Source organism: Colobus angolensis, unplaced genomic scaffold (assembly GCF_000951035.1).
Source record: "Colobus angolensis palliatus isolate OR3802 unplaced genomic scaffold, Cang.pa_1.0 Scaffold241, whole genome shotgun sequence".
Classification (NCBI taxonomy): domain Eukaryota; kingdom Metazoa; phylum Chordata; class Mammalia; order Primates; family Cercopithecidae; genus Colobus; species Colobus angolensis.
In genome coordinates this window covers 2,768,467-2,778,990 of record NW_012115611.1, presented here as the reverse complement: position 1 = coordinate 2,778,990, position 10,524 = coordinate 2,768,467, and positions in this window count along the sequence as shown.

Genomic DNA, 10,524 nt, shown 5'->3' with positions numbered 1-10,524 from the left:
TTGAGAACCATTGTTTTACAGAACAATCATACTTGCTGCCAACTTGTTAAGCTTGAGATAAGGTATGAAATAAATAAGTGAAAGAATTTTGACTACCTTAAAATACTATGTAAATGTGAAGTTTTTCATATTTTTTAGATCTGGAATTCTTGGATAAGTGTCTTTGAATTGAGTGCAATGTCAGATGAGATGTTGACAATGCGGATGGTATTAGCAGAGATAGCACACGTAAATGAATGTGGTCTGGAAGGAAAAAATGAGCCTCCTCTATTTGCTTGTTTAGTAATGATGGATGGTGACATCATCCCTTTCTAGTTGTCACTGTGGAAATTTAAATAGGAAAGGAAGGCTCAGGTTTATAGCCCATGGCAATGACATTTTTGGTCACTGATTGTCTTCTAAGAGGTATTCTTAGGTGCCCTTTGTTACTATGGTAAATTTAAAGTGGCCCAGATCTGATTCCAAGCCTTTTCAAAGTAAGAAATCTTATTTTGTCTGAAAGCTTATGCAATCATTGGGTATTGTATTTTTGTTAACCAAATTAACTCAAGTGATATAAACGAAGAATTCCAATTTATCCATTCAAAATAATAAATTATTACTACATTGAGCATAACACTCATGTCCCACTGATTAATGCATTTTATTTCTATTGACTCATGAACATGAGAAACAAAACCATAACCTAAGGTTGCTTACTACACATGAAATGCTATTAAAGAGAACATTTGGATTAATTAAACTGCTATTCCATCAGACTAAAAAGAGATAGAAACTTCCATATCACACTTAGATGTTCTTATAGTGAATCTGATTACTTGCAGTCCAAAAACAAGTTTTGCTTTCCTTTTGGCAGTGCTAAGATGAAAACTCAATATTTTCTTCTGTGGCTTTCCTTCCATCATGCTTTCATGGCTAGTTAATCCTTTTTGAAAATAGATACATGATTACTCTAGACACGGTAATGCATTTGGCTGGGTTTTAGTCTTCTTTTAGTACAGTCTCGTTGAGGTTGCAAAGAATAGTCATTCTCAGATTTCCACAGGTGATATTCAATGCAGGTTTATTATAAGAGTTCAAGGAAAGAATAATTTTGTAACTGATATCAATCAGCGGTGGAGAGCTTGAATGTATTTCAGGATACAACAACTACACTAGTGGCCTTATAGCAACTCTAGTAATCTATTAATAATGGCATCTCTATTCACTAATCATGTGAATATGCTCCCAGGAGTTGTCTTTTATAATGTAAACTTAAGCATTTATTTTTTTTTTAATTTTTATTTTTTTAGAGACAGGGTGTCTCCCTGTCACCCAGGCTAAAGTACAGTGGCACATCTTAGCTCACCATAACCTCAAACTCTTGGGCTCAACTGATCCTCCCACCTCAGCCTCCCACATAACTGGTACAGGTGCATGCTACCATACTTAGTTAATTTTTAAATTTTTGGTAAAGACAGGGTCTCACTGTGTTGCCAAGACTGGTCTCTAACTCCTGGCCTCAAGTGATCCTCTTGCCTTTGCCTCTCAAAGTGCTGAGATTGCAGGCATAAGCCACCATGCCCAGCCAGCATTTCTAAATATAGTTGTAACCCATCTTTTCTTTATATTTCTCCTTTATTGCCTTTGGTTCTCTCTGAGTGTCTCACAATCAATATGTCTTGGAGAGAATATGATTTGCTGGGTTTCTTACTAACATCAAACACCCATATTGTATAGGATTCCCAGGCCGTCTCTCTTCATAAGCCATTTCTCTCCTATGTGTTCAGTGTACTGATGGCTGCCTTTGTTACAATGCTTATCTATGAGTCTCAGTACAAAAGGAATGGACACTCATGAACAAATTCCTGGTTTAGACAGCTTCCCTCACAAGAGGGCTGTGGACCTGTCAGACACTGATGTCTTCACAGCCTTTATAGCTCACACCAAGTACTGAAGGCCTATGAGCGAGTCTGTCTTTCTGAGGTGCTCTGTAACTCTTTCCTCTGATCAATTATGTATTGATTTTAAAATTTAAATCTCAGAGAGCAATCTTATTTTCTTTATTTATAAGTTCTTGGGGGAATGTCCCTTTAATACTGCAATAGAGATTAAATTCATCCAACTTGTTTTAAACAGTATTGATAGATCTAGCAAGATAAATCAGATATAAAATCTGGTCAAAGTAATCAGAGAATAAAAAAATTATTACAAAATGATACTTACGTAAAATCCAAGATACTTAATGGAGGATCTTTCAAATCTTTGTTAACATTATGATTATTATTTAGATGAGGTTCCATATGAAAATAATATAAAGTCAAGTTAACATATCATGGGACAAAATAGGAATGACTACCATCAAAATTGGAAAATATCTCATTTAATTCATTAAAAGAAATGAATGAATTCCTATTATGAAGTAAAATATCCCTCCTATTCTTTATTAAACTGTATAAATTTTAAAGAAGCCCAAATCTACATGAACATAAAGTTGGTATATGTTCCATATTTTATAAATATTAAATTTTGAACCCAAAGTCAAATGCATGTAATAATATTCAGTAAATTTTTAATAAATGTGTCAATTAAACTTTTAAAGGAAATAAATATTAATATAATGTATCCATTGCCATTTGAATGTTCTCAAATCACTTATTAATTATCCGTCTGATGAATTTAATTTTTATGCAGTCTATCTTATAGATATATGTCATGTTGAACAAAAAAATCTTTTTATATTTAAGCCAGATAGTCCCAGATCCTTGTAACTTTGACACTTGCTATCTTCGTAAAACAATTTCAGTAGCTTATTTCAGTATCAGGGATCTCAAGAGGTAAGTGGAAATGAGAGGTAAATTCCCAATTAAGTTTAATCAATTTTGTGTTTTACAGCACTCTCTTTCAAATATTCCACATATAAATGTTTTGTGTTGCTCTTTGATATCGGTATAAATGCCAATATAAGTAAATATAGTTGTCCCTCAGTATCCAAGAGAGGAATTGATTCCAAAACCTCCCTTGGATGCCTAAATCTATGAATGCTCAAGTCTCAGATAGAAAATAGCATAATATTGTCTTATAACCTAAGCATATCCTCCTATATACTTTAAATCATCTCTAGATTACTTATAACATCTAATATGATGTCAGTGCTATGTAAATATTTTTATACTGTATTAGGGAATATGACAAGAAAGAAAAGTCTGTACATATTCAGTACAGATGCAATTTTTTCCTCAAATATTTGAATATAGTAATATTTGGACTGTGGTTGGTTGAATTCATAGATGTGGAATCCATGAATACAAGAGGCCAACTGTACTCCCACTGTGGCTCTAAATCTAATTTGTTGTACATCCAGTTTATCTTATTTTTACCTTTATTTCTTTGAGAAAGAGTCTTACTCTGTCACTCAGGCTGGAATGCAGTGGCATATTTCGGTTCAGCGCAACCTTCACCTCCAGGTCCAAGCAATTCTTGTGCCTCAGCCTCTCGAGTAGCTGGGACCACAGGTGCGAGTCACCATGCCAGGCTAATTTTTGTATTTTCTGTAGATATGGGTTTTCACCGTGTTACCCAGTCTGGTCTCAAACTCCTGACCTAAAGTGATCTGCCTGGCTTGGCCTATCAAAATGCTGGAATTACAGGTGTGAGCCACTGAACCCAGCATTTCTATCCACTTTGTTCAGGATATAGTAACATTGAAATAAATGATTTTTAAAATAAGAACAAAGAAAAGGTTTTTCCTTCCAGAAGGGAGCAACATTCATATGAAGGCCAACAACCATATAAAGAAAAGATCAACATCACTTATTGTTAGAGAAATGTAAATCAAAGGTACAATGAGATATCATCTCACACCAGTCAGAATGGCTATTATGAAAATAAAAAAAAAAATAGATGCTGATGAGGCTGTAGAGAAAAAAGGAATACTTATACACTGTTGATGAGAGTGTAAATTAGTTCAACCATTGTAGAATACAGTGTAGTGATTCCTCAAAGATCTAGACAGAAATACCATTCGATCCAGCAATCCCATTACTAGGTATATATCCAAAGGAATATAAATCATTCTATCATAAAGACACATGCACGCATATGTTCACTGCAGCACTATTCACAATAGCAAAGATATGGAATCAATTTTCATGCCCATCAATAAAAGAACGAATAAAGAAAACATGTTACATGTACATCATGGAATACTATGCAGCCATGAAAAAGAATGATGTCGTGTCTTTTACAGGGACATGGATGGAGCTGGAGGCCATTATCCTTAGCAAACTAATGCAGGAAGAGAAAACCAAATACTACATGTTCTCACTTATAAATGGGAGCTAAACAATGAGAACACATGAACAAATGGAGGAAAACAACACACACTGGGGCCTATGGGAGGATGGAAGATGGGAGAAGGGAGAGAATTAGGAAAAATAACTAATGTGTACTAAGCTTAATGTCTGGGTGATGAAATAATCTGTACAAAAAAACCCATGACACCATTTACGTGTGTAACAAACTTCCATATCCTGCACATGTATTCTGAAATTAAATAAACATTAAAAATAAACATTAAAATAAATTAAAATAAACATTAAAAAAGATATAAAAAATAAGCATGCATAACTTTAACTTTTAGTATTGCAACTTTTTACAGAATACTCTGCTACATAAATGAATTAAGTTACTATTTTGTTTAATAGCATTTTTACTGTTGTTCTTCAATCACATCTATAATATAAAATCTTTAAAATCAGGCAAACTCGTACTGGACACTGCAAAACATACTAAATTGTAAAGATCATCCACACTGTGAGGAAACTGCATCAACTAGTAGGCAAAATCACCAGCTAGCGTCATAATGACAGGATCAAATTCACATAACAATATTAACCTCAAATGTGAATGGGCTAAATGCCCCAATTAAAAGACACAGACTGGCATATTGGATAAAGAGTCAAGACTCATAGGTGTGCTGTATTCAGGAGGCCCATCTCAAAATAAATGGATGGAGGAATATTTACCAAGCAAAAGGAAAGCAAAAAATAAATAAGTAAGTAAGTAAGTAAATAAATAAATAAATAAAAGCAGGGGTTGCAATCCTAGTCTCTAATAAAACAGACTTTAAACCAGCAAAGATAAAAAATGACAAAGAAAGACATTACATAATGGTCAAGGGATCAATGCAACAAGAAGAGCTAACTATCCTAAATATATATGCACCCAGTACAGGAGCACCAGATTCATAAAGCAAGTCCTTAGAGACTTACAAGGAGACTTAGACTCCCACACAATAATAGTGGGAGACTTTAACACCCCACTGTCAATATTAGGCAGATCAATGAGACAGAAAATTAACAAGGATATTCAGGAATTGGACTCAGATGTGGACCCATCAGACCTAATAGACATCTACAGAACTCTCCACCCCAAATCAACAGATGATACATTCTTCTCAACACCACATCGCACTTATTCTAAAATTGACTGCATAATTGGAAGTAAAACACTCCTCAGAAAATGCAAAGTAATGGAAATCATAACAAACAGTGTCTCAGAACACAGTGAAATCAAATTAGAAGTCAGGATTAATAAATTCACTCAAAACTGCACAACTACATGGAAACTGAACAACATGCTCCTGAGTGACTATGGTGAATAACAAAATTAAGGCAGAAATGGGTAAGTTCCTTGAAACCAATGAGAACAAAGAGACAACATACCAGAACCTCTGGAAAACATTTAAAACAGTGTTTAGAGGGAAATTTATAGCACTAAATGTCCACAGGAGAAAGAAGGAAAGATCCAAAATTGACATCCTAATATCACAATTAAAAGAACTAGAGAAGCAAACAAATTCAAAAGCCAGCAGAAGACAAGAAATAACTAAGATCAGAGCAGACCTGAAGGAAATAGAGACACTGAAAACTCTTCAAAAAATCAATGAGCCCAGAAGCTGGTTTATTGAAAAGATTAACAAAATAGATAACCACTAGTCAGACCAATAATGAAGAAAAGAGAAGAATCAAATAGACACAATAAAAAATGATAAAGGGGATATCACCATGGATCCCACAGAAATGTAAACTACCATCAGAGAATACTAAAAACACCTCTACACAAATAAACTAGAAAATCAGGAAGAAATTGATAAATTCCTGGACACATACACCATACCAAGACTAAACCAGGAAGCTGTTGAATCCCTGAATAGACTAATAACAAGTTCTGAAATTGAGGCAGTAATTAATAGCCTACCAATCAAGAAAAGCCCAGGACCCGACGGATTCACAGCCAAATTCTGCCAGAGGTACAAAGAGGAGCTGGTACCATTCCTTCTGAAACTATTCCAAACAATTGAAAACGAGGGACTCCTCCCTAACTCATATTATGAAGCCAGCTCATCTTGATGCCAAAACCTGACAGAGACTCAACAAAAAAAGAAAATTTCAGGGCAATATACCTGGTGAACATTGATGCAAAAATCCTTAATAACATACTGGCAAACCAAATCCAGCAGAATATCAAAAAGCTTATCCAGCATGATCATGTTGATTTCATCCCTGAGATGCAAGTCTAGTTCAACGCATGCAAATTGATAAATGCAATCGATAACATAAACAAAAACAATGACAAAAATCACTTTGATTATCTCAGTAGATGCAGAAAAGGCCTTCAATAAAATTCAACATCCCTTCACAGTAAAACCTCTCAAGAAACTAGGTATTGATGGAACGTATCTCAAAATAATTAGAGCTACTTATGACAAACCCACAGCCAGTATCATACTGAATGGGCACAAACTGGAAACATTCCCTTTGAGAACCAGCACAAGACAAGAATGCCCTCTCTCACCACTCCTATTCAACATAGTATTGGAATTTTGACCAGGGCAACCAGGCAAGAGAAAGAAATAAAGGGTTTTCAAATAGGAATAGAGGAAGTCAAATTGTCTTTATTTGCAGATGACATGATTGTATATTTAGAAAACCCCATCATCTCAGCCCAAAATCTCCTTAAGCTTATAAGAAACTTCAGCAACATCTCAGGATATAAAATAAACATGCAAAAATCACAAGCATTCCTATACACCAGTAACTGACAAACAGAGAGCCAAATCATGACTGAACTCCCATTCACATTATTACAAAGTGAATAAAATGCCTAGGAATCCAACTTACAAGAGATGTGAAGGACCTCTTCAAGGAGAACTACAAACCACTGCTCAAGGAAATAAGACAGGACACAAACAAATGAAAAACATTCCATGCTCATGGATAGAAAGAATCAATATTGTGAAAATGGCCACCTTGCCCAAAGTAATTTATAGATTCAATGCTATCCCCATCAAGCTACCATTGACTTTCTTCACAGAATTAGAAAACTCTACTTTAAATTTCATATTTAACCAAAAGAGAGCCTGTATAGCCAAGAAAATCCTAAGCAAAAAGAACAAAGCTGGAGACATTATGCTACCTGACTTCAAACTATACTGCAAGGCTACAGTAACCAAAACAGCATGGTTCTGGTTCTAAAACAGATATATAGACCAATGGAATAGAACAGAGGCGTCAGAAATAACACCACACTTCTACAAACATCTGACAAAAACAAGAAATGGGGAAAGGGTTCCCTATTTAATAAATGGTGTTGGGAAAACTGACTAACCATATTCAGAGTACTGAAACTGGACCCCTTCCTTACACCTTATACAAAAATTAACTTAAGATGGATTAAAGACATAAACGTAAGACCATGAAAACCCTAGAAGAAAACCTAGGCAATACCATTCAGGACATAGGCATGGGCAAATACTTCATGACTAAAACACCAAAAACAATGGCAACAAAAGCCAAAATTGACAAATGGCATCTAATTAAACTAATGAGCTTCTGCATAGCAAAAGAAACTATCATCAGAGTCAACAGGCATCCTACAGAATGGGAAAATTTTTTGCAATCTATCCATCTGATAAAGGGCTAATATTCAGAATCTACAAATAAGTTAAACAAGTACAAGAAAACAAACAACCCCATCAAAAAGAGGGCAAAGGATATGAACAGGCACTTCTCAAAAGAAGACATTTATGCAGCCAAAAACATGAAAAAAAGGTCATCACTGGTCATTAGAAAAATGCAAATCAAAACCACAATGAGATACCATCTCACACGAATAGAATGGAGATCATTAAAAAGTCAGGAAACAACAGATGCTGGAGAAGATGTGAAGAAATAGGAACGCTTTTACAGTGTTGGTGAGAATGTAAATTAGTTAAACCATTGTGGAAGACAGTGTAATGATCCTCAAGGATCTAGAACCAGAACTACCATTTGATCCAGTGATCCCATTACTGGGTAAACACCCAATGGATTATAAATCATTGTACTATAAAGACACATGCACACGTATGTTTATGGCAGCACTGTTCATTATGGCAAAGACTTGGAACCAACCCAAATGCCCATCAATGATAGACTGGATAAAGAAAATATGGCACATATGCACCATGGAATACCATGCAGCTATAAAAAAGGATGAGTTCATGTCCTTTGCAGGGACATGGATGAAGCTGGAAACCATCATTCTCAGCAAACTAACACAAGAACAGAAAATGAAGCACCACATGTTCTCACTCATAAGTGGTAGTTGAACAATGAGAATTCATGGACACAGAAAGGGGAGCAACACACACTGAGGTCTGTCGGGGGTGAGGGGTTATGAGAGGGATAGCATTAGGAGAAATACCTAATGGTGATGATGGGTTGATGGGTGCAGCAAACCGCCATGGCATGTGTAGACCTATGTAACAAACCTGCACATTCTGCACATGTATCACAGACCTTAAAGTATAAAAATGAAAAAGAAAGAATAAGAAAAAAATTTTTTGATTTTGCCAGGATACTCAGAATGTATCAGGCTCAGTGATGAGCTCACATTAATCAAGCTCACAAAAGAGTCATCTATAAAACGGATTGCTAATTCATTAATTCAAATGAAATAGAACTTCTAATGCTCAAGAATATTTTTATCAGCTGGTCAGTATATCTTCACTTCAGCAATAAAGCTTTATGTGGAGCAGGTGTCGTCAGAATATTGCTTGGTGAGCAAGAGCAACCAGGAACATGATCATAATAGCATTAAAAGATTGCAATGGTCTGAGGCAGCCACAAGAGATATACGTCCCTCTCCTTGGACAACCCTGAAACTACTCTTTTGTGTTCTTGCTATTTTGTTATCCTTTTGGTTAGAATTTCTGTTCTCCATGTAGAATTTCTGCCTTTACTCAGCATATTGTTTTTTATCTTCCAAAATGCTAAACCAAGGTAGATTAGGTCTTCCTTGTACATCAATAGTATTGTATTAATGCCTTCTAAAGTTTATTCATTAAGTTCCTTGACTATGTTTCAGCAATGCATTTTTTATTCTGATTTCATTTAGGAAGGGATTTTCTCATGGCAATGAGTTGTGTGTTAGCATGGGGATGTTGGTTGCCATTTTTGCAAATAGCTGATTTCATATGTTACAGTTTTTAACTCCAATTTTCTTAAATTATTATGAAACTGTTAAATATAATTTACCATGAACCTGTGTGTGTAGTATATGGTTTTTAATAAAGCAAAATGGTTTAAAATGTACAAAAATATATACAGAAAAAAATAATAGAATACTTCATGTTTTGGGCCATAATTTTCAATAAGCATGGTCTACATATCTGTACTTGGTACAAACAACTATCTGGTACAAATCATTAAAAAATGAGATATATGTTACAATTTTAAATACTTGTACTAAGCACTTTGATATTATGCAGACCCAACAATTTTTATGCAAATACTTACCAAAAATTACCATAGCTATTTATTATGATGTTTAAAAATTTTACTTACTAACATTAACTCATAAAACCGGCGGCCTCTGATGGGTAATGTGCTAGTTTTGCTGCCTTTTAAGATTATCTTTACATATAAATATTAGGTATTTTACCAAGATATGCTCTTCTTTTTTTGGCTCTGAAAACAAAGCATTAACAAATTTCAAGGTTGGACAAAAAATATTTTTATCATTAATTATTTTTTAAATAGCAATTTTTAGTTAGCAATAATTATTTTTCTGTCAACTAATACTGATGGATTATCTGTTAGAAATGTGTAGAAATATATAATTATCTTGATTTATTACTTTAGTTATTAATTTTATTTATTATTGCTATTATAATTATTATTTATTGTTACCAAGGTAGAAGTGTGAATTACAATAACCTTTTTAAAAAAATGATTTGACATACCTATTAAAGTTTAAAATATGCATTTCTTTTGACCTAGCAATCCCACTTTTAGAAATATGTTTTTCAGAAATAAAATAATCAGTATATTGGCATACAGGTACAAAGATGTTCAATGAAGATATGATTTATTATTTTAAAAATAACAATCTGAAAGTTATCTGATACATCAAAGGATGGGATATCATAGGATCATTTCTTTTCAATTTTTAATTTTAATTTTTGATGGTACATAGTAGTTGTATATATTTTTGTGGTAC